This window comes from Saccopteryx bilineata, chromosome 4, assembly GCF_036850765.1.
Source record: "Saccopteryx bilineata isolate mSacBil1 chromosome 4, mSacBil1_pri_phased_curated, whole genome shotgun sequence".
NCBI lineage: Eukaryota > Metazoa > Chordata > Mammalia > Chiroptera > Emballonuridae > Saccopteryx > Saccopteryx bilineata.
Genome location: NC_089493.1, coordinates 179,982,733 through 180,009,271, shown reverse-complemented (window position 1 = coordinate 180,009,271; position 26,539 = coordinate 179,982,733).

The window sequence follows — 26,539 nt, the reverse complement described above, 5'->3', positions numbered from 1 at the left end:
TGTGAAATCTAAACAAAGAAACAAAACAAAAACAGGCTCATAGGAACAGAGACCAAAGGGATGGTTACCAAAAGGGAGGGCGAGGGGAGATGGGTAAAAATGGGAAGGGCAATAGAGTCAATAATGTTGTGCTAAGTTTATACAGTGATCGATGATTACTAGAATTAGTGGGGTGATCACACTGTAAGGTATAAACATGTCAAATCACTGCACTGTACACCTGAAACAAATATAACTAATAAAAGACTGTATACCAACTACACTTTAAAAAAAATACAAGTTAGAAGTAAACAAACTCATTTTATAAAGGATGACTTTGATTGCCTTTAATATTAAGCACTATTGCCTTGGCTTTCTTTTTACATTATTGTACATTTCAATAAGTCATAAATAAAAACCAACAAAAACAAGACAGCCTAAATGATGTAATGCTAAACTGAACTCTCACATTTGCTTTGGTTCAATTTCTCAGATCTCAGTTTTATCATATGCCATTAGGGTTTCTCAACCCTATCAGGAGACCTAAGGCTTTATCAATGTAATTCTATTCTCTCAGAGGTTCCTATTGCGTACTATCTCTGGAGCTGGTTTTAGTGGGGTTCAAGGAGAAGACGGAGGGAAAAGAGGCTCGGGAATACCCAGCATCACTGTGCAGGGTGCCTCTCTCTGGGCCCAGGGAAAGGGAGCCAGAGCTCTGCCTCAGGCTAGACTCTGACAACCTGTTGGGAGACCGAGAAATAGGGGGGATCAGAAGTAGTAAACATGTCCCTGGCTGGTTGGCTCAGTGGTAGAGCGTCGGCCTAGCGTGCAGGGGACCCGGGTTCGATTCCCGGCCAGGGCACATAGGAGAAGCGCCCATTTGCTTCTCCATCCCCCCCCCTTCCTCTCTGTCTCTCTCTTCCCCTCCTGCAGCCAAGGCTCCATTGGAGCAGAGATGGCCCAGGCGCTGGGGATGGCTCCTTGGCCTCTGCCCCAGGCGCTAGAGTGGCTCTTGTCTGGGCACAGCAAGGCCCCGGAGGGGCAGAGCATCGCCCCCTGGTGGGCAGAGCGTCGCCCCTGGTGGGCGTGTCGGGTGGATCCTGGTCGGGCGCGTGCGGGAGTCTGACTGTCTCTCCCCGCTTCCAACTTCAGAAAAATACAAAAAAAAGTAGTAAACACAGAGGTCAATCCATTGGCTAGCGCGTTGAACATCTTGGTTTGCCTTTTGCTGGCGATAACCTTATACTTTCCTTGAGATAGTTAGGATAAGAATGGAAGCTTCAGAGCAGAGAAACAATTCTGAAACCTAGGACAAGGGAGAAAACGAAGCAATGAAGGGATTTCAGGAGAAGGCATGAAGCGGGAAGAACAGTGGAAACCCCCAACCCCAGTAGCAGAACGACCTCAGTGGAACGGGATCAAGTTACCATTATTCAGGAAATGATCATTTCTTAAGTGACTAATCAAGTGTCAAGTTACCTGTTACCAAATTCACTCTGCACAATTATCGTATTTTTCACTCCATAAGACATACTTTTCCCCCCAAAAAAAGTGGAGGGGAAAATGCCCATGCATCTTATGGAGCAAAAAAATATGGTATTTCATTAAATATTTTAACACACCATTTGGTTCAGAATATTTTTTTTTCTTATTTTCCTTCTTAAAACCCTAGGTGTGTCTTATGGTCAGATGCATCTTATGGAGTGGAAAATACGGTAGTCAGTGAGATGTGACATTCCAATCTTAGTTAGGAGGAAATGGAGCCTGAGAGAGTCCATGACTAACTTGCTAAAGGTTGCCCAGAAAGAAGTGGAGCTGGGCATGGGATAGAATATTTTCAATAACATTTTAAAATGTCAAAGAGATATGGTAGGCAGTGTTTCATGACAACCACATTTTATAGCTTACATTACTTACTAGAATGTTCTGCACAAGTCCAGGACACTTCTGACCCCACTTCTTGGACCCTGCCATTGGATTCTGAAGATGTTTTGACTCCATGTTTATGAAAACATTACTAGCATTATGGTATGATTATCACCAGAAATGAATATTCTACTAAGAAAGTGTGTTAGAGTGAACCACACTAAGCCAATTTAGCTTGATGACCCATATTCTATCCAGTATTGTAAGTTATTGTTTTTCCTGTTTTCTCCCTTCCCTTCCCTTCCCTTTCCTTCCCTTCCCTTCCCTTCCCCTTTTCTTTCTTTTTGCTGTTAAAGGCATTTTCACCAGGATCAAGCCTTTTCTGGGTAAACTTCATGAAGGGTTTTATAAAACGTTTGGATATTGGCAAACATTATCTCTGAGTTTTCTTTTGATTCCAATAATTCTTTCAAGTATAAATTTCCTAGGTGAAAATTTTGCAGATCTTGGTCCATTTTCTTTCTTGATAACTGTATGTAACAGTGACAACTCTTTATTTATTAGATAAATGCTGCGGGTTTGCTTTCAAGAGTAATTTGTAAGCAATTACCCTTGGACAGTCCAGGATTTCTCCATTGTCAAGACCTAATTTCTTGGATCGCTTCTCCTCTTATTATGAGTACTTCTGATACCATCATGCCTGTACATTTGGTGATTTGTGAAGCAAAGAAAAAATGTTGAAGTAAATATAGGGAGGTCACCTACACTTTGAGAAATGCATAATAATACACTATGATAATTAGTAATAAACATGCTTCATTTTAATGAAGGGGAGAAAGAAAAAAATATTTGTCTGAAAACGTTTCATGAGGGAGTAAGCTCAAATACCAATTTATTTGGTTCAAATAGTCAACTGATAACCTAAAAAAGCAATGGGATATATATTTCACATTTCAGGGCTGCATACACCATTTTTGTATTTCCGGCTGAACACTGGAATGGGATCAATTACATTTAATTCAGTCAGCTTCTCAAAAAACCTACACCTTCCCTAATGTAGCGATTAGGAAGCAAAATCTCTTAAGACTTCTTCATATCCATCACTAATACTATACATTGACTTCCTTTTGGAAGTTTTTATTTTTTGACTTCCACAAAGACTGAGTAGAGCTCAGCTATTTAGAGAACAAGCTTTAGAATCAGATTAACCCATATTTTAAAAAGAAGTAAAGACACCCCAATCATAACAATGAATGAGGCTGGAATTCAGAGATTTGTGCAAAGTTATTATGTCAATTTACCTTCCGTGATAAAGTAGATCAGCCAAGCCTGAAGACACTTGCATTCTCTTCCTCTTCTGCTACTCTAATACAATCGTTATTGAGTTGCTCACTTCTCTCCATTTGTTTAATTCCCCAAATGCTGGTAGTGACTGGACATGCACGAACAAGTAATCTCTAATCTAAAATTCTCTGTGCTCCACCCTCCAGCTCTCCAGCTGCAGGTTCACATAAAGAATTTATTCATTCATTCATTTACCAAACATTTATTTGATGTCTACTATATTCCAGGTACTCTTCTAAGTGTAGAGGAAGTAATGAGCAAAACTGACAAAATTCTCTGCTTTATGGAGCTTAGAGTCCAGAAGACCGGAGTGCTGTCTGAACTTGAATAATTGCTCAATCTTGGAGTTTCCAAACCTCATTCTCTGTGTCTGTGGAAACGTTTCAATGATTCCCAGTTGACACTGGCTTAGGTCTTATCTAGTAAATCTCAGAACAACTCTGAGTTGAACACTATTAATTTTCCCATTTTTCCAAAGAAGAAAGGGGACGCTTAAACTAGAGAGAAAGTTGTTCATGGGTTCAGGAAATAGGAAGTGATAGCAACAGAAGTTAAACCCTGGGGATATCTAATTCCAGAGACTTTGCAAATAATGACAGCTATATTTCAAGACCTCTAAGGAAAATTTGTAGATATTCCCTCCGAGCAAAGGCAATTTCTATGCTTTCCAGAGGATTTGTTGATGCGAACAAATTTAATTCCCAAATGGGTCGTCATCTATCTTTTCTCTCTGGTAGTTTTATTTATTTTTTAAAATTTGTATATATTGATTTAGAGAGAGAGAAGAAGAGGGAGAAAGGGAGAGGAGGAGAGTGGGAGAAAGAGAAAGAAACATCCATTTGTTGTTCCACACACTTATGCATCCATTGGTTGATACTTGTATGGACCTTGATTGGGATTTCAACGTGTAACCTTGGTGCTCCTGGGACAACACTCTAACCAACTTAGTTCCCCAGCCAAGGCAGGACCCATTTGATATCATATTTGTTAATATTATCAGGAATCTCAGCAGAATAAAGCATCAATGCTGAAAAACTGTTAAACTTACTGTACCTAATGCATGTTTTCTGAAATTCTAATTTTTGCTTCAAAGTTCAAGTTTTATCATTAACAAAAACAAAACAGCGAGTTATTTCCTTGAAGTGACAGGCTTACTTTGTCTACTTACAAGAAAGTCTCTGGCAAATATACAAGTCTGCATAATCACTCTTTGCACGGTGCTCCATGCAAAAAGCAGCTAGTTCAGCTTGTAACTCAAATAATCGCACAACTGTTTTCCCTAGAGACAAGCATCATACTTCAGTATTCAGCAGAAGGGCTCTTTGTGTACCTCCATTTCATTGTACAGATTATTGAAAAATGAGTACTCAAGAGTCAACATTTAACAAAATTAATAATTCTTACTGATTCAGCAAAGATATTCTTAATTGAAAGTGGTATACTGAAGGTGTGTGGTGGAAAATAATACAGTAATAACATGACTGCTTATAAGGCATCATTCATTTAACCAACACTGCTTTTGCACCATTAATGTAAATGTACCTCAGCGAAAAAGGCAAACACCATGTTAGTATTGTCACAAAATTGGTTTTGACCCTGTGAGACCCCTACAGTGGTTTTCAGATCCCCAGGGATCCAAGAACCACATTCTAAGAACCACTGTTTAAAATTTAAACATATATCTACCCTATGACCCAGCAAATTCATTCCTACATTCCTACACAAAAGAAATAAACATGTATGCTGACCAAAGTACCAACAAGGGAGTTTATACAATGTCATTCAAAATTGTTTAGAAATGTAAACAAACCAAAATTATCTTTCAACAAGAGAGAGGATAAACAAATCATCATATCAATTTAGAATGGAATAGTATTATACAATAGAGAAAAATAAACAACTTATAGATGCAACAGCTAAATGTCTCTGTCTGAAACACTGTGTTAAGTGAGGGAAGCAATACATAAGTGAGAATATGCTGTTTGGTTTCACTTATGTAAAATTTGAGTACAGGAAAAATTGATCTATGATGATAGAAACCACAGTCTCTGGGGCCTGGAAGAGGCTGAAGAGAAATTTCTGGGGGGAAAGAAATGTTCTCTATCTCACTTCGGGTATGCATCATTTTCAAGCCTTGATGAATTGAATGCTTAAGATTTGTACATTTTACTGTATGTTAATTATATCTCAGTGAAACAAGAATAACAGTTTTTAATTTTAAAGTAAAAAAGCATATAGACTCCTTGAGATTTTAGGTTATGCCTTCTCAACTAGCAAAAAACAGAAAACTTGACAACAGGCACTCAATCAGCACTTCTTGAATAAACAAATGTATACAAAACTTGAAAGCAAATGAGCATTTCTAATGTATTTGAGGCATTTTCACTACTTCATAAACTTATGGTTTTGCAAAAGATACTTATTAGAAAAAAGTCTCAAAATGACAGAATTAAGTGTTCAAGTTACAAGTTTAGAAAAATAAATTGAGAAAACAAAGATAATAAATATTAGATATTAATACAGTATAATACAGAACAGGGGTCCCCAAACTTTTTACACAGGGGGCCAGTTCACTATCTCTCAGACCGTTGGAGGGCTGGACTATAAAAAAACTATGAACAAATCCCTATGCACACTGCACATATCTTATTTGAAAGTAAAAAAACAAAACGGGAACAAATACAATATTTAAAATAAAGAACAAGTAAATTTAAGTCAACAAACTGACCAGTATTTCAATGGGAACTATGCTCCTCTGACTGACCACCACTGAAAGAGGTGCCCCTTCCGGAAGTGCGGCGGGGGCCGGATAAATGGCCTCAGGGGGCCGCATGCGGCCCGTGGGCCGTAGTTTGGGGACCCCTGGTATAGAAGCTCAATACGGCCAAAAGTTGGTCCTTTGAAAAAAATAAACCTCTGGCACAATGAGAGAAAACAAAAACTATTATGAATGAAAACAGGACATAATGACAGGACAGGTAGGGCTTTGAAAGGAGCCAAGAAAGAACACAGCCAACAACTACTATATATGCCAACAATTTTGAAAACCTAAATAAAATACCTAGAGGCCCTGGCCGGTTGGCTCAGTGGTAGAGCGTTGGCCTGGCGTGAGTCCCGGGTTCGATTCCCAGCCAGGGCACACAGGAGAAGCGCCCATTTGCTTCTCCACCTCTCCCCTTCTCCTTTCTTTTTGTCTCTCTCTTTGCCTCTTGCAGCCAAGGCTCCATTGGAGCAAAGTTGGCCCAGGCGCTGAAAATGGCTCCATGGCCTCCACCTCAGGCACTGGAATTGCTCCCCAGATGGGCAGAGCATCGCCCCCTGGTGGGTTTACTGGGTGGATCCTGGTTGGGCACATGGAGGAGTCTCTCTGCCTCCCTGCTTCTCACTTCAGAAAAATACAAAAAAAACCCACAAAAAAACCCCCAACAAAACCTCTAGAAAAACAGCTTGCTGAAGTGGACTCGAGTCTGTCCCCCTTGCCCCAAAACAAATAAATAGACAGTTGATGTTATATAGGTTACCAGAATTTCAAGAAAAGATTCAGATTTCAGACATGTTTTTTTCAAATAACAGAAAAGGACATACAGGTGAGTATGAGCCAGACACCAAATCCAGAAAAATGGTCTGAGAAAGAAAAATTAGGGAACCAATATTCTAATTAATATAAATTTTAAAATTCCTTTAAAACACCAAAGTGAACTCAATAGTATAATATATATATAGTAAAAATAAGAGTATATTAGAATAATTACATATAATATTTATGTAATATATGCCATATAATAAAATAAAACAATATAATATATAATAACCATGATAAAATTGGGTTTATCTCTATTATGCAAGAATGGCTTATTACTAGAAAATTCATAAGTGCTTTTCACAACAATAACAGATTTAAAGAAAAGAATTTATATGGTTTTCTCAGCTGATACCAAAAAATCGTGACAGAATTTAACAGCTATTTAGGAAAAAATAGTTACAATTTCTTATTTCATTAAGAACAAAAGGTCCTTACCCTGATAAACAGTATCTATTGAAAAACTACCTCAAACATCATCATAAATGTTTGAAATTTTTGAAGCTTTCACTTTAAAACTGAGAATGAGGCATGAGTTTCAATCATCATTGTATTATTCAATAATTATAATGGCCTGACCAGGCAGTGGTGCAATGGATAGAGCGTCAGACTGGGACACGGAAGACCCAGGTTTGTAACCCCGAGGTCACTGGCTTGAGCTCAGGCTCAACAGCTTGAGTCCAAGGTCACTGGCTTGAGCAAGGGGTTACTCTGTCTGCTGTAGCCCCACGGTCACAGCACATTTGAGAAAGCAATCACTGAACAACTAAGGAGCTGAACTATGAGTTGATGCTTCTTATCTCTCTCCCTTCCTGTGTGTCCGTCCCTATCTGTTCCTCTCTGTCCTTCTCTGTCCTTATCACAAAAACAAAAAAAGAATTACAATAGACTCCCAGCCATTATAAGGATATATGAAAGAAATAAGGAGTATGAAAACTGACATTATGTGCAGATGATAAAATAGTTTACATAGACCTCTCGTCCCCAAAATATACAAACAATGCATTAAAAATAATAAGATGGCTCAGCTTCCTCACCAACCGTGACTTCACTGATATTGCTCTATTCATATTGACCACTGAAGGGAAGTTTAGATTCCCTGGGAGTTAGGGAAAACACTGGCTGTCTCCCTTAAATAAGCTGTCCAAGTATAAATGATAATTATTGCAGAACTGTATCCAGAAGACCACACTGAACCTGACTTTCAGCTATAGGCCATTTTCTCTTAAGGTTAACTGACTAACTTTAGTCCCTATTACCTGAGGTACCTGAATAATAGAACAGAGGCCAGATATGTTTTTGATGAATTGATCTGCTAAGTGTTAAACATTATAGGTGCTCAAAATAGGTCTTTTGATTGACAGGAAGTTACATAGCAATGGGAAGTCCCCTCTTGACCACTTAAAGACATAGAGGTCAATTACAAGAGAGTGCAAATAGGCTCAGAATGCATTTCTCATCTTGGTGAATTTTTTCTTAGTCTTAAGTTCTCAGCCCAATGAAAGAATACACTTGTTTGGGGACTGAGTTGAGCACACAGTCCTTTCTCTGACAGTATAAAATTGGAATTGAAGAATGTTAGTTTGTTCCTCCAGTCATCTCAGTGGACAGCACATGACTGCAAGCAAGGTGAGCCGAGTCCATAGGGTGGATCCCAGTCTACAAAGAGGCGGAGAAACACTGATCACATGCTCAGAGGAAACTCAAGAGGAGGAAGGAAAATCAGGTCCAGAGACTCAGAGAACCCACATCACCCGGGTTCTGTCCCCTTTCCTCGTCCCAGCTTTGGTTGGTTCTTCACGCCACTCAACTCTACTTCCTGACGTCAACCCCTGTCTCCATGTAACAAACATCTCCACTCCAACACACACATCTTCAGCAATTCAAGTCAGTTGCGTGGGTCTCTGCTTTTTTAAGCATAGAGCCTTGACAAAGACATGTGTAGAAAAATAAGGGCTTAGTGCATTACAAAGATGTTCTATTTTAAAAAGAGTAGGCATTAGTAACTTTGAGAGATGCTTCTAAATAGCAGCACCTGATAAGGCCGCCCTTTGCGCCTGCGTCTCACTAGGGCCTGGGGACTCTAAGGGACACCTGGTGGCACACTAGAAGGCAGGCAAAGCCACGGGACAAACAGGCTGCATCTTCCTGCCCTTCAGATTTACTCGATATTATGTCATCTAAAATTCTTTTTTTAAAAAAAATTAAACTAAGACTTTGCATGAATATTTAAGATAAAATATCGGAACTTCAAAGAAATTTCCTCCTTGTTGGCAAACTGCTTGAGGCTAAGTTTGAAGCTGAGCTTGAGCCTCCTGGGGTCCCAGGCTGCTCTCCCCACCCAGGAGGGGTTCTTAGAAGAAAAGTTTGAACAATACTTATGCACTGTAATACCAATCATCAGAACAGTCCAAAAAGCAAGTCTATTCACCAGCATGTATAATGTAGTCTCAGATCGTCTTCACAATCAGACCTCTCATTTTCTTCTTATTATTTGAAAGAAAAAAGAAATTATCTGGAGGTTCATGATCGCTTCTGTACAACATTATTTGATTCACTCCCATTCCACATATTACTGGATCCAAAATACTAATATCAAAATAAGTACCAATGGCTATAAACAATTCAAACTAAATTTTTTTTTTTTGTATTTTTCTGAAGCTGGAAATGGGGAGAGACAGTCAGACAGACTCCCACATGTGCCCGACTGGGATCCACCCGGCACGCCCACCAGGAGCGACGCTCTGCCCACCAGGGGGCGATGCTCTGCCCCTCCGGGGCGTCGCTCTGCCATGAGCAGAGCCACTCCAGTGCCTGGGGCAGAGGCCAAGAAGCCATCCCCAGCGCCCGGGCCATCTCTGCTCCAATGGAGCCTTGGCTGCGGGAGGGGAAGAGAGAGACAGAGAGGAAGGAGGGGGGGTGTGGAGAAGCAAATGGGCGCTTCTCCTATGTGCCCTGGCCGGGAATCGAACCCGGGTCCCCCGCACGCCAGGCCAACGCTCCAATTCAAACTAAAATTTTAAAGTCTAAAACCGTGGTGGCAGTGGTGGTAGAAGAGGAGGAGGAGGAGGAGGAGGAGGAAGAGGAGGAGGAAGAAGAGGAGGAGGAGAAAGAGGAGGAGGAGGAGGAGGAAGAGGAGGAGGAAGAAGAGGAAGACAGAGAAATCTGTAATGTTGCTGTTTATAATGCACAAGTAAAAATATATACCAGAAAAGGTGTGATATTTCATGTGGTATTCTTTTTAAAAATGTAAAGAGACCCTTTAATGACCTGCTGTTCTAATTGCTACTACACATTTTTAACATAAAATGTGTTTATATTTTAATAACGTTTCAACCTAAGTTTCCTAAGAGAAGAGCAATTTAGAAAACCATAAAATTGAGCTAAATTCAATAAACTACAGGAAAAGATATCATTAAACTCTCTCCAGAGCAATGCCTGATTTCAAGTTCTTAGTTAAACGTCCATAAAAAGACCAACAAGATACTTAGTTGTCTCTTTATTACCATGACTTCCTTGTTGATTTACTTGGTAATTTCAGATATATTTTATTTTCGGTCTGGACTCATTTTCTATTGGTATTGACTGCAAACAGAAGAGTTTTCATGGTCCCTGTTTACGAACTCCCTACCTCTAGTTCAGTGTCAAACAGCTAATAATCTACAGACAAACACTAAAACATACTACCCACGCCTTCCTTAAAGGGATTTCTGGATCTTGTTCAAGCATAGAGTTGGTGAAGTTTATAGACAAAATGAGCACTGGTTTGCCTCTTTCTTCTTCTTTTTTTATTTATCATCTATCTTTTTATTCCCCAAGGAATCTCACAGCTCAGGAACTCCCTGCTCATTAGTGGCAGGGCAGGATCTGGACAGCAACTCCCAATCTAGAATGTCTTTCTGTGCTGCCCTGCCTTGGGGGAAAGCAAATTATTAGGGGTTTCATACACTCGATTTTGACACCTGTAAGCATCAGCCTCATTAATTTTTGCAGAGGTCCTTGTGGGTGTCACACCTTTTCCATTTTGATCATATGAGGAATAACTACTGTACCTCCTTTGTATAAACATCAAATTCCATTTCTGTAAAGGCACCTCACTATCTCTGGGAAATACCAGTGGTGACAATAGTAGTCTTCAGTGTTTCTTTATAAATTATGCCTGACTTCATAGTACATGCCAAAAAAAAAAAAAGAAAAAAAAATCAAAATTGACAGGGTTGATTTTCACAGACATAGAAGAATATCCAACCAGGAGAATGAATCAAGTTTCAACTCTCATTACAGTTATTCCATTTCAGGAGGGCCTAGAGACAGCTGCCACAGCACACCAAACAATTCTTAACCTCATCTTTTTTTAATACGTAAAATATACAGGCATGTAATTTACAACCTGTATGGGCACTGGGCCAGGGAATTTTTTTTTTTTTTTACCAAAGAGACAGCAAGATTTTTCAAAGATTAAAACACTTTATGATTTTAGTTTTTCTCTAAACAAAGAATAATGTGTTTTTTTTAATTAATTTGGGGAAATGCAGTATTCATGTATGGTATGTTTGTGTATGTATACATGTACATACACACATATACATATGTCGAAACACACACAATTGATGTCTATTCTTTGTATGCACCTGGCACTGAGATTATGCATGTACATTATCTATTTTGTTAGTCACAGTAACCTTTTGAATTCCTGAAGAATTGTACAACTAAGGCCAAAAGACAGAGTGAAAATGACTTGGGTAAGGTCACACACCAGAGGCATCAGGACTTAAATCCAAGTCTTCAAAACTCAGACCCAAAGGTTTTTGCCTTGCATTTGTTTGTCTTGGAACTTGTAAATCTCAGAGCATGTGGGGGGGGGGGGGGAAACCAAAGGTTCTAGAAATTTGCATACCAAATACAAAAGAAGAATTATCATTGCATTCCAATTTGGCATCTGTTCCCATCAAAACGGTCACTTACTATTGCTAATCTGACGTCGTTTTCAGTCCTCACCTTAGCTGACCTCCTCCCAGTAGTGCTGATGTTGAAGCGTCTCTTCTGCCCTCTCCCTCCTAATGGAAACACTCTCCTCTCCCTGCTTCCGTGCCATCTCACTGCCGCCACTTCCTATTTCTTCATCTAGTCACAAATGTGAAGGCCCCTCGAGGTTGAGTCCTAGCAGCTCTTCTCTCATTCCATACGTGACCACTCACACCCAAGCCTTTGATTTCTGTCCATCAACATCCAAGAGCTCTTATACTCCAAAGTGTGTACTTAAAAACATCTTTAAATATTCAATGCAATGTCTCAAAAGTACCCCCGAATTCAGTAAGTCTTAAAAAAATATTGATGTTTCCCTTCTCTCCAAACCCAGTCTCCTTCCCAGATTAACGAATCTGGTGAGGAGTAACTTGATCGCATTCACTTACACCAGAAGCCTGGAATCACCGTGACCACCAGCCTGCCAGACTCCCAGCCTCAATATCCTAGCCACACCGGCCCCTATTGAAAACAGCTTCTTTCCTTCTCCACTGCTCCCATCCTTGTCTAATCCATCTTTATCTCTTGGCCAGGGACTTCCATTGCCTCTCCTAACTGATCTCCCGACAACACCCTGATTCACTTTCCACACCGTAATTAGTCACCTTTTCGGACATCGGTGGCTTGCTCTTATCTTAGGTCTTAAATCCTTTTAATTGTCCAACAAAGTTCAGCATGAGCTGGCTTCTACATGCCCCTGAAGGTTCCTCTTGTATTTCTCTCCTCTTGCTCTCTGGATTCCACTGACCTGGGTTTTAATTTCTAGCAGCCATGCTTCCTTTTGGTTGAAGGGCTTTAGCAGATTCTGTTCCCTCTACCTGGAATATCCCATTCCTTCCCATCACACTCACTCAAATTTTCTCTCTTTCTCCCTCTCTCACACACACTCCATATTACATACTTTATACATACTTACATACTTTATTCTACTTAACTCTTACCCTTTAGAACTGATCTTAAAAGATAGTTCAGGGAAGTCTTTTCCAACACTCCCATGCCATCCCTGCCTCTAGCAGTTTCACTGGTTATATACTTCCAGAAACTAATTTCAGTTTAATTACAGTTTCATTAGTGTGACTGTTTACTGTCTATTCCCTCCATGAACCGGGGGGTGGGGGGTGGGGATCCCCAGGGCCTGTCCAAGCACCAGGCGCTATAGGTACTCAATAACTATAAATAAATGAATCAGTTTCTGCTTGAAGGATCCAGTGGAAGAACCGGCATGAAAAGTACAGCACTAAAAATGAAAAGGTTAATTGCTTCTAAAACTATGATTTTAAATAGCCTCTCTTTGGGTATTTTTATCTCACTAACAGTACTACTGTATCTCTACCAAGTTGTCCATGTCAGAAGCCTAAAAATCATCTTGATTCCTTTTCCTCCCCTCAGTGTCATCTGATTCTCCTGCATTTATCCCTCACATCCAGCCAGGGCCTCTTCGCTTCCCTTCTCTCCAGCATCAGTGAAACCACACTCTAAGACACTTCACGTCTGGCTGGGATGATTGCAAGAACTTCTAGTCTTTCTACTCTTCCCCTTTTGTTCTCCTAAAATGATTTCTTTCCTCAGAAGCTAGAAGAATTATTGAAAACGAGTTCATCAGATCACTTCAAATCCCTGTTTAAAAATCTTTACTATTAAAAAAAAACAAACCCAAAAAAACTTCTTCCAACACCATCATCCTTCATCATGTCACCGTTGCAATCCTCTTATCACCACCATTGCTTGGTTAACGGTCTAGCTGGCAAGGATGTGAGAACTTCGTCAGGGTAAGCATCTGCTATGTGCACATACTAGGCCAGGCACATAGTAGGGGCTAAAAACTCTTGCTCACTTATTGAATGCAGGGTGACTGTAGTCTATTTTTCCAACATCCTCTTTCAGAAACATTTTGAGGAGTTTGCTTATTGAATATAATTGGGGGCTCCTTTTATCCTGTGTATCATCTCCCTGAACTTCAAAACCAGAGAAAACTCGAGAAAGAGTCAAGAAATGCCTTCTAATGATTAGGTCCCCACAGAATGCTTATTACAGCTTGAATAAAATCTACTTAACAATTCATGACTTTGAGAATTCATACAAAAGGGGGCTAATGTGATCCTCTAATTTCCTGTTCTTTCCCGTCCTAATGCTAAGTACGGTTAACAGGGCAGCAGGGTAATAATCTTCATAATCGCCTCCTCTTTTCAGAATTGCGCACAAAGTGCTTCAAATGAAAAGGGCCCCCTGGTGCTCCGGGACCATGAGTCTAAGTGGTGATTTTTTTGTTGTTTATTCTAATTAAGGAGGTTGCAGACTGGTTACTTAGCAATATCCTTCATTGAGACGCTCAGTGCTGGGAGCCTAATTATATGTTTTAGGACTAAAGTGGTCATTATTAAGATGTGAGCAGACAACATCCACAGATTGGATGCTATTATTAGTGTTTCTGGGGTCTGGCATGATAAAACTCTTCGAACGCACAAAGCCATTTATAGAAAGATGGGCTAAATCAAAGCGCGGTATTTCACTACCTACTGCACCTCCTGGCTTAAACTGAGCATTAACAAAGGGCATTTTAAAAACAAAATTATGTTAAATATATTTACATATATTAAAAGGTAGTGGAATATAGTGATACGCCATCCCTTTGCCCATGGATTTGAAAAAAAAAAAAATTCTCTTAAGCTTTAGCATAGCCTTGGTTATTTATTTATCTTTTTAAAGTATTTTATTGAATTTATTGCGGTGACCCTGGTTAGCAAAGTTATACAAGTCTCAGGGGCACGATTCTACAACACATCATCCGTGCACAGTATTGTGGGTTCAGCACCCAAGTCAGGTCTCCTCCCCGTCACCATTTTTCCTCGTTTATGTGAAGCAGTTTCCACACTTGCCTTTCCACTGGTGTGAATAACAACTTCCTAAATCAATCTGCTCAGCATACGTGAAAGAACAACTTCATTAAAAATCAAATTTCTCATGGGCTTTAATGAAACTCATCAATACTGTGTGTTGGGTGAGGGGGAATCTATAACCCTAATTTTTTTTTTTCCGAACAGAAAAACAAACTATCGATTTTTCTCAACAGAGTTTTACTGTTTGAAGAGCTGTTGTTTTCCTTCTTAAACATCAGTCTCCCACCATGATCTGTGTGGCACGGATGGATGTGCTGATTTCCTGCAAGCTGACTAGAGTGTGCTCCATGGAAGCAGAACAAACAAGTGTAAACAACATAAAATATTTAGATCACAGGGACATTACGAGCCATTTTGGTGATGGGCATAAATTATGTTTAGAGGATGGATCATCTATGGAACAGCAAGGAGCTGACAACCTTCCAATGCTCTTCTAGGCAATAGAAATGAACTGCAGTTCAGAATAAAGAGCTGGAAATTAGGCACGATGGAAAGTCAGTCACGGTTTCCGTGTATCGGATATAAACATATTATGATCTGAATCTTGTCACTGTGGTTGTGTGTGTGGTTTTCATTTCCTCCCCCCAAGCTTAACTGATCAATATCCATTTTGTCTCACGTTAATGAAGTCTAAATATTTAACTAAGAGAACATGTGGAGCAATTCTTTTCTTGACAGCTGATGGAAGTCACACATTTGGTTCACTGTTGTATCCCCAAAGAGAGTGACAGCCATCAGGGGTAGGGATGGTTGGGGGGGGGTACAGCTACAATGGGAGGCCAGCGAGTAAGATAATAAGTACTGCATTAAAAAGGACATCAAGCACTCTTTCATAGTGTCCTCTCTGACATTTATTTCCCACTGTCTCCTCCGGTATATTTTCATCAATCTGAACAATTTTCCTATCATCATCTTACCTTTAAAATGTTTAACAATGATACTTAAAGGGAAAGCCAAAGTTAGTCTTTCTTTTTTGAATGGCACTGCCGGGTAATCAAATAGTTGTTCAGGGAAAGCTATTCTTTAAGGGGAAAAAATATCCCAGCTAATAAATGAATGAAAAATGACAGACTATGAATAATACCATTTTATATTCCCTATTGAAACAATGGATCCAGGCAATAATAATCAATTGCTTAGGAAAACCATAAGGTAAAAACCTTGCAGGGAATTTTATAATGGATGAACTGATAACACAAAAACATGATTAGGCCCTGGCCGGTTGGCTCAGCAGTAGAGCGTCGGCCTGGCGTGTGGGGGACACGGTTTCAACTCCCGGCCAGGGCACATAGGAGAAGCGCCCATTTGCTTCTCCACCACCCCCCCCCCCCCCCCCCCCCCCCCCCCCGCTCCTTCCTCTCTGTCTCTCTCTTCCCCTCCCACAGCCAAGGCTCCATTGGAGCAAAGATGGCCCAGGCGCTGGGGATGGCTCTTTGGCCTCTGCCCTAGGCGCTAGAGTGGCTCTGGTCGTGGCAGAGCATCGCCCCCTGGTGGGCAGAGCATCGCCCCTGGTGGGCGTGCCGGGTGGATCCCGGTCGGGCGCATGTGGGAGTTTGACTGTCTCTCCCCGTTTCCAGCTTCAGAAAAATACATACACACACACACACACACAAAAAAAAAAAAAAAAACAAAAAAAAAAACATGATTAATCTTAACAAAAAGACCGGCAATCAGATATTACATAACCGCTAATGTAGAGCAATATGAAATACATGAACCACCTTCAAAATAAGACAAAATCTTAAACCTCAATCTGACAAAACCTCTAGTTTAAAGGGAAGTTCATAGAAAATACAAGGGATAAACAGGCACATTAAATAACACCAGGGGGCCAGAACTCACAGAATTTCAGAAGGTGAGAAATTCTAGAATATGATGACTAATTTTTAATAGGAAAAGAAAGAGAAAGCTGTTACGGATTAAATGATAATAATATACAAACTAAATACAATGTATGGACCTTAATGATTTTGAACAAGGCAACTGAAAAAAAATCATTTATGAGACAAAGAAATGGCCAGTTAGCTGTGAATTTATCATGATGGCTGAGGAGCTGAATGTTATTTTTCACGTTTTAAATTTCCAAATTTCAGCCCCTCTCAGTTTCTCAATAGTCTTAAGTCATTGGTTAAGTTTCCTTTAAATGCAGATGACTGTTTTCTATATACAGGGTGTGGCAAAAGTAGCTTTACAGTTGTGAGTACACGAGACACAGAGCTTATTCTTGTATAATTATTTAGTAACTGCTGTATTATTTTCCACACAAACAGCTGTAAACCTACTTTTGCCCCACCCCATATTTGCCCTACTTCTCACAATGAAACAGCTTCGATTTTAAGGTGATTTTCCTGATGGTTTTAAAAGACTCGATCACTACATAAATTAATCGAGGGCTAATGACGATCATCTAATAGCAAATTATTTGTTCTCTAGTTTTTCTAATATTGCTATCCACCAGTGCTTGTCAACACAGCTTTGGGGAAGGAACAGCAATTTACTGTTTGCTTTTTATGTCTTTAGCCAACTTGCTACTGTAAAAAAAAGAATAAATACAAACAGTAAGAATAATGAAAATTTAAAGGTAAGACACAAAATAAAGACCTTGAAAATCCAAGCCTCAATTTTTTATTAGATTAAACAAATGCTTTTATTTGTTTAATCTGCCAAATTGGTCTGGAAGCTCCAAAGTGTGGCCTGTCAAGTTTGATTCTTATCACAGCCCGGAGGGAAATCAACCCTGTAGCCTGGGTTGGCCTGCAGACAGACCCTGTTCTGAGCAGCACGGGTCTACCCCATCTCACGCCTAATTATACCTTGAGTTTTTCTCATTCTCTAAGATGCCATGCCTTTGCATCTCTCTCTAGGGACCCTCACATGCTCTTCGAGGTCATAAAACCATGTTCTCTATTTTGTTAGCATTTCCCCTGGCATTCAGCCCGATACGGCATAATAAATTCTTATTGATCAACAGAGAACTTATTCTATTCTTCTGGTTCTTGCCCCTATGTTTCTCCCCTTCTGAATTCTGTGTGTGAACATAATTCATTTCACATCCTTCCTGGAGTGAGGTACTGGTGGCTGCAGGCAGGATATGGACAATCGATGAGCTTTGTCTGTCCCACAGAATCTTGTAAAAGTCAACCTTTAACAGTAAAAGAAAAAAGTGGCAGCCCTGGGCCCACATTCACCTGCAGCAACAGCCCGGCGCTGAGTAGGGCTGCCCTTCCGGACTGCGCAGCCTCTCAGTTCCCCACAGTCCCTACTTGGTGGATTCACTGTTTAAGTTAACTGCCTGGAACCTGTAGCCTTAGAAATTACAAGTACTAATCTAGATGAACCAAATCAAAGTCAACGAACCCTAGAGAGCACGAAAGGAAGCACAAAATCTCCCCACTTAAATCTCACAAAACCACCTAAGAGGCTGAATAAAACGATTGGTCCCATTTACCAGCAAGAAAACTGAGGCTCAGAGGGTAAAAGACTCCATCCACATCAGGGAGACGATGAAGTCTGGACTCAAAGCCAGCATCTCTATGGAACGGGATACTGCAACACCCACGAACTAGTTCCCAAGCATTTTCCATACACAGACAATAAAACTAATGTAGAACATATATTTTCATATTCGTCTGCTCATATTCACATTGCATTTGTGATAGGAGCAGGGCTTTTTAGTGTCACACTCACAGTCTGAGTTTTTCTCACGCACTACTTTGTTCTGTACGTTTCCCCCTGCACCAGCCAAACCTGATCCTGTCTTTACAAAGCAAAGATGCTCCCATGAGCCAAGACCCAAACTGGGATGGTTCCAGGAATGGAGGACTGGGGCCAGTGGAGGAGGCCTCACATTTTATTCTCTGTTGTTGCTGAAAATGTTTCTAGACCATTCACAATGTCTTTGGTTCAACAACAGCAATGTCAGCTTCCTCACAAGCCAGACTCTGGTATCTAGAAGACTAGATACTCTTCCATAAGCCCCCTATCACAGCAAAAGAAGCAACGCCAAACCCTCATTAGTAATCTTCCAGAATAGACTACAGGACATTCACGCTTTGGGACAACATATGGACCATCAAACTGACAAGAGGGCTCTTGGCTTTCTGTGATCCTGGGGGTCATTAAAAAAAAAAAACCCAACACATTTGTATTGAAATTTTTGGTGTAGAGTTGCACGACCCTAGTAGTTATACCCTTGTTTTTCTGGAGTTGAGATGGGGAGTATTAAAAGTAAGTATATGAAAATTCAGCAATATGCACTTGGAATTGAGTTGCATGTGTAAAATAATTAGTTGATCTTATCAACTTTCCGTGACAGCCAAGTTAAGAGCTGCAGCCTGAAAACTCGGCAGAGCTGAAATTTCTGTCCTTTCACTGAACCCAAAGGGAGCGTACTGCAAACAACATGAAGTATGTCTTGAGTGAATAATAATAGCAGATATACTATGATCTTATCTCATTCCCCAATATAGTGCATTTTGAGGAAAAAAATAGAAAAATAACATACCTCACATAAAATAGAACAGTATTTGATTATAATCTTGTTATTTGAAGTACATCCAGCTTCCTAATGAACTTTTATGTAATAGATTTGTAAGAATCAAAATCCTTTAGACTAAGAATGATTTAATTACAGTGGTTTTAACTGGAAGACAGAGCAACCGTATTATATTTTAATCTAAATTACCCGTAGGGAAGAGAAGACCATCAGAGCTGCCTCTTTCGTTAAGAAATGAAGTTAATTCACAATCAATAGATGAACAGCTCTATCTCTGACAAAGCTCTGAGCTACGTTTGTGCTCAGCAGACACATGTTTATACTTGGCTGCGAGAAACACACCTGAGTTTGTAAGTTTCTCTAGTCCCATTTCCTTCCTGTCCTGTTAGAAAGTAGCTTGTGGAGGGAACAAGTCAAACCAAAGGACTCAAACATATTTTTTTATAATATGGACAACAATGTTCCCTTGCTTGCTCAATTTTTTTTTCTCTGATATGAATGATCTAAGAGTCCACTGATACGATGACTGATCTCCTTTCTGAGTACAAAGCTGAGCACCAAATGACGTTATAAAGCCCGGGTCAACCAGGCCACCTGCAGAGCTACCCAGATCTGATTTGCAGTAATGAGACTACATTATTCACCCAAACTGCAGGCGTTAGTCATTTCTGTTGACAGTTCCTTCTTCTCGTTGAAATGTTTTTTTTCTTCTCCATGGACACCCCAACAGAGAGAGTTAAGGAAGGGGAAAGACCCTATGTATTAGGTTACAGACTTCGATTTATAAAAAGAAAAAAAGTCACTGGTATTATAGGAAAATCTCTCCAGATTCATAAATCTCATTCACCAGACATGAATTAGACACTTGTAGAACACAGCCATTTACTCTTGTATAATGACTCTTTGGGTCGCAAGTGACCCAAAGTCCAAGTACCTGTGTTGACCCAAGGGATTATATAATGATAACCTAACCTGGTCCTCCACCTCTTTACTTTGCTTCATTTCAAATGGCATTAAACAAATTCCATGTGATGGTATTGTGGCTCCCAGAAGCACCGTAAGAGCATTTTCCCCTCTTCTAAATCCAGCAGAAATGGATGAGTTCCTGTAAGTTCTCTAGCAAGAAACTGGTGGTTTTCTGTGACCGGCCATATGCCCATCTAGGAGCCAATCACGGAGGCAAACAGAATGAACTGCTGTGACTGTGAATGCCTCCTGAACAGAAACTTTGTTCATCGACAGACTTTGCCCAGGTCAGTGAAAATCCATATGCAGGATAACTGACAGCCAAGCTGTAGCTAGAGCATTTCCATCATGATGTTTAATTACAGGTACAGGAGCTTTGCTTTCAAACGTAACATTTATGACTCAGTTTTATTCTACTTTACTGCAAAGGCACTGCCTCTCTCTGGAGAACACCTGGCATTTTACACAGGCGGTAGATATAGCCTTATTCATTTTTCTTAGGTAGTATTTTTCTATTTGGCTACAAATTTTATCATGGTTCTATTAGGATCGGGAGAATAAATTGTAATTTAACAAGTGTTCCCCCGGTTTCCTCTTGTCACGAAAATATACATATTATCCTCCAAAGAGAGAAAACTATGTATCAAAAAAGCCTTCCAGACAATCCCACACCAGTGTGCTCTCTCCAGCTGCCATGCCTTGGAGATGAGTTAAAAGGCACTTGGTTTGTATCTATAAAAACAGAATTTCTGCATCTTTTGTCTCCATTCTTTTCTGATGGGATAAATGGTCTTTGTAATGGGAGAGCACACACTGGAGAGCTGGGGGAATGCACAGGAAGAACTCCAGACAGGATTACTCAATAAATATACATGGAGCGAATTGTGAATAAGGGCACGCCAAGTCCCAGAACCGTTGGAAATAAAATGTGATGTGTTTATTACAGCAGATACTAATAGGCATGCAAACACACTCGGAAGGGGCTGCAATTCCACGAAGGTTTCACGGTCTTGCCAAACCATTCCAGGTGTGAAATAAGAAGAGGGCTAATGATACAGGTGTACCTGTCAGTCCAGAACATAGCTTGTATACATTAAGGGAATAGCTTGTTGCCATTAATTTCTCAGGGAAGCAGAATTAATAGCAACAAACCATCAGACGGAATGTGAAAGGTTTGCCACATAAGATGGGTTGTTAGTCTGTGACCCTCAAAGAGGTAGAAAGAACCCCTGGGTAACTGCATATAGTGACGGGGTTTGGCCCCAATGTTAGACAGCTGTTCAGTATTTGGAACTGAGGGTGAAATAGCTTTAGAAGCAGATATTAGAGGTGTCCAAGCAAAGATTTTTCATTCATTAGGTAGGTGTTTTACCCAAGAGAGTTCTAACTTGTGTCATTATTGACTTAAAAAAGTCATAAACACTTAATTTAAGCTAATTGTAGCAAAGCAACAGTGTGTTAAATGTAGGTTTTAAAGAAAATTTCTGGGCACACTCTACTATTCTAGATGTAGGTTGTGTTGTCTCTACTCACAGTTTTTATTTTCCCTGATAGAATCCCTGGAATTACTTAGCTTGTTTTTATTAGCCAAGATTGGGGGACTTATTTTTTTTCTGTTACCCAATCTAATGCTCTAATGGCTACTGATATTGCCTCTCAGGGACATTCTTAAAGCTCCCAATAGTGCCTCTGAGGATCATTACTGAAGCTATATCTCACACTGTCTTAATCAATCTATGTCAAAAAAGAGACAGGAATACCTCAGAGACCTCAAGGACAGAAAGCCCAGGACGTGTGTATGTGTGTGTGTGTGTGTGGGGGGGGGTTGTCCATGAGAAATGAAACTGGGAAGAGGGAAAGAGTCAACTTCAGAAGCCGTTTTCCTTCCTCCTGATTGGCATGTCCATACACTACATGAGTCCTGCTCCCACCAAACAGAAGTAAGCCTATAGTTTGGGTTATCGTGGTACCAACCTCCTTCCCGACTCTTTTTCTATTTTGTACCCTATCCTGTGGCCCTAGTTTTTAACTTAGTCTAAATTGTTGAGATAATCTGAGCAGCTTTCCTTGGGTCACTAAGTCCTCTGGTTCAGTAAGCTTTTCCAGGGCTACCTTGTGTTCAGCTCTAAGAACAGTTTGCCAGGACCCACCTTTCAACGAGGGATGAAGGGCATTTACATGGAAGGCCCCCAACACACAGCAATTGTCGCTCATTCTGCCCATCAGGGACCACTGACTAAATTTCTCTCCTTGGCTATCATGGTAGCAACTCCAACTCACTGTGGCCCCAACCAAATCTATCATCCTTCCTTTCCTTAATTTTTCCTATGCCTTCCCTATTGAAACAATCCTCTTAAGTCTCAATCCCACTCAAATTCAAATTGAACTTAACTTCTGTTTTTCTCATCCCTTGAGGAGACGGCAAAAATTGTACACGATTACTTTGGTGCAAAGGATACCGAGAAGATGATGCATACTTTAGGGAATGTTTACATATCCAAATATCTTGTATGCTCATTGGGAACACTGATGATAGACGTAATAATTAGTAACTGTGCTGGGTTTACAAAATTCACTTATTTGACCACTAAACATTAAGTGCACAATGCATGCTCAGAACTGTGCGAGGCACTGGAGAGAAAACAAGTGAATGGGCTGCTTATATTCTGATTCCAGTACTCACACACAAAATGATCTGCAATAAATGTCCTATATGCCTAACAGCTTTTCATTTCTCTACTTTAAAAAGATAGAACCCCTGCAACTGTGTGAATCATCAAGTGGTATAAAGATTGCTGCTCTTCTGCCAAACTGAAGCAAACCCTTGAGTAAAATATAAGGGGGTGTCTTCTAGCTTTCCAGTGTTCTTACACCATCTGTACTAATGCCCATTTTTGAATCTAAATTAAAAAATTCTCTAAATTCTCTTCTGTCTAATACGACTTTGGTAAATATTAATTCTTCTCAATCCCTTTAATTCAGTAGACATATTAAAAGATACTATTTTAACAGTCAAAAATCAAATTGTAGTTTTGCAAGTATAGGCACACTTGGCTCTCATTCCTTGAACAAATTGTTTATTTCTGAGCTAGTGACAGCAGCAGGCACTTAGGATGATGACTAAGTGTCCTGAAGACAAAAATCGAGGAAGACACAAAGTGTCATTTCACGCTCCTGTATATTCTTCAAATGGCTGCGAGCATTCTTCAATATCTTACTGAGATAAATGGTTGTAATTATTATAATAACAAAAATAATAATCAGTCTTTTCAACAGATTGTGCTCAGATGAGATTTTCTGTAAGTAGCTCCATATGTTGGGCAAACACCCTATTAATCTTCACTGTGTACCAATTATTTTCATGCGTATTAAGAAATTAAGATATCAAGGTAGCTTGAAAGCTAGACTTTTTATTATCACCAAGAAACATTTACTGTCAAGCCTGACCAGGCGGTGGCACAGCGGATAGTGTCGAACTGGGATGCAGAGGATCCAGGTTTGAAACCCCGAGATCAATGGCTTGAGCATGGGCTCATCTGGCTTGAGCACAGGGTCACCGGCTTTAGTGTGAGATCATAGACACGACCCCATGGTTGCTGGCTTGAAGCTCAAGGTCGCTAGCTTGAACAAGGGGTCACTCTGCTCTTCTGTAGCCCCTCGGTCAAGGCACATATGAGAAAGCAATCAATGAACAAAGGAGCTGCAACGAAGAATTGATCCTTCTCATTTCTCTCTCTTCCTGCCTGTTTGTACCTCTCTCTGTCTCCCTCTCTGTCACAGAAAAAAAAAAGAAAAGAAAAAGAAATATTTACTGTCAAGAAGTAGGTCTTGCATTGAATATTAAAGTTTACCTAACTCTGAACTCTGAAACACCAAGGGAAAAAATAACATTTTCAGACTAAGGGCCCCTTTCACACCTGATAGGGCTGCATCGGTCCCTGGTGGCTTTAATGGATTCTCATTGGAGGTTCTCAACAAGGTGATCAGTGATGAAGATATTTTCATTCCTACTTGAGAGAGGGTAAACAGATGCAAGGAGGATAAGTGAGTGACTTGCCCATAATAAACCAAAAGGCCTAGCATAAAATGTACATGATCCATATTCTCCTTATTTTTCTGGTTTGAATGATTACTCATTGAGAGATTTCTACAAAGAACTGAAGTACTGGGGATATTTTGCTTTTTGTTTTGTTTTTTTCCATAATAACCTTTCCTATAGCTCGCTCTTTGGTTCATTTGAGATGGACTAATTCCATTAAGACTTCCTTAGTCTTTATAAAAATGTCCTTTCACAAAGTGAAAATGTAGCTTATCAGAACTAAAACATAATTTGAAAATAAATCTCACTGTAGTATGGTTGTTATTAATAATGATTATGGTGCTGTGAGGTTGGAACACAAAAACCTATCTGTGATTTTTTTGCATGTTTGTTTTTTTGGCTCGAATACCTGCCCCTTTGATCCAAACCTCTCCCCTTCATGCTCTGTCCACTTCAAAGGCTAAGAGGAGTAACGGCTTTGCCTTTAGGGTAGGTCATGATCAGAAAGTTAATTATGAGGTCGGCTGCCACGTTCTGATGGGCCCGAGTCTGAGAGATGAAGATTGAATCCCAGCTCTATCATTTGCTGGCTGTGTAACTGTGGGTGAGGGTCTCTACCTTTGTAAATTTCAGCATTGCCATCTATATCAGTTTTCTTATAGGAAAACTGTACCTATAAAGACTAAATAAATTTATGCATGTAAAACACAATGCCTGTTATGCACTGAATGGGCCATCAATAAATGAGACCTATTATGTTAACAGAAATCCACCATTTCTCTATGTTGACATTTGTTACACAAGGCAAGCTTAAGTAAAAGAAGATATAGATGGCAATCAAATTCCTTAATTTATGGGCCAATTTTAATTTTACCATCATTAGCTGCATACCTTGTCACATATGTTGATTTATTTAGAAATGACATGTCCAGTTGTGATTACTACTCCATTTGTGGTTGTCTTTGGACAGAAAGCAATTGTCACACAATCTACATCCTGCTGTTTTGTTTTCACGTTAGCCACGAGCCAGTAATGTCATTTAGGTACCCCCCGCCCCCCTTGCATTCAATCTGTCACCATATCCTGCTGTTCACACTTCAGCTGCATCTCTCATGTCAGCCCCATGTTCTACATTCCTGTAAACATAGCATTCCAGCCCTGGGCATCAGAAATTCAAGCTAAATCCCACCTGCTGACTCTTGTTCTACCTCATTTGCATCCACTGTTTTCGTAAGAAATCAACAGGTCTGAAGTGTTGTCCAGTTTCTAGAATCCTGCCCTAAGAACTTCCAACCCAAACCAAGAGCAATGGAAAACATGCACCCACTTTCCCTAGCAGCCTCATGTTGGAATTCTGCATGTCACGTTCCCTTGTCATGCCTCGCCAGCATTACTCAGTTTGCTTACATCATAGCAGGCTTCATTATTTGAAGAGGGTGTGTTCCACACTAGGTCATAGATCTATCATAGCATCTAATGTCTAGATACTCCTATCACTGTATCCACCCACCCAGCAATCTCCACGCAGCACCTGACAGAATTTAACTTCCTCAGTCGATCTATTCAACTGAGTGTTCACAATCCTGTATCACGAATTCTATTCCTTTCAATTCATTTGGAGTCACAGTTCCTTACTTCTTATGAAACAAGTAACTCTTTCTCCCTTGTCTGATAAGTTAATATAGTCAAGCTATGAAGAAACTGCCCATTACCGCATCAATCATTCCCCTTTACATTCTTCCAAATGTAAGGCCTACTTGCATATGTATCACAATTAATTTATCATTTACATCGAGAGCAGTGAATCTGCATCGAGAGAGTGGTATAGGGTGGGGGCCGTTGAGCAGAGAGACATATTAGAATTGTCAAGGTGGAGGAAGTCCATTTAAAAAAAATAATAATATGTATGACAAGAAAGATAACCTAAATGGTGCTTTATCTTTCACGTTATGTAGAAAAAAATATTTTAAGCAAGTAGATGGGCCCAACAATTACTAATGATCTAAACAAAATTTTTTTCAAACCTATCTTTAAAAGTCAAAGATCTGTATCAACCTCTTGATTTTATTACATATTTTACAATATGCTATTTACTTTGAAATTTCAAATAATTTGAAAGGAGAGCATTCTGCCTTTTATACTTCATGAGCAGATGTGGGGCTTATGAAAATATCAGAAAAACAAGCCCAGAATAAATCTAATCTCAAAAGCTAACCACTTTACTTCACTCAAGGACTCTTTAAAACACCGACTCTGACCTGAAATCTTTTATCACCTAAAAGAACAAATACACTTCCTTAACCACAGTATAATGTATAATGTCCAATAAGAACTCATGGAAGATGCTA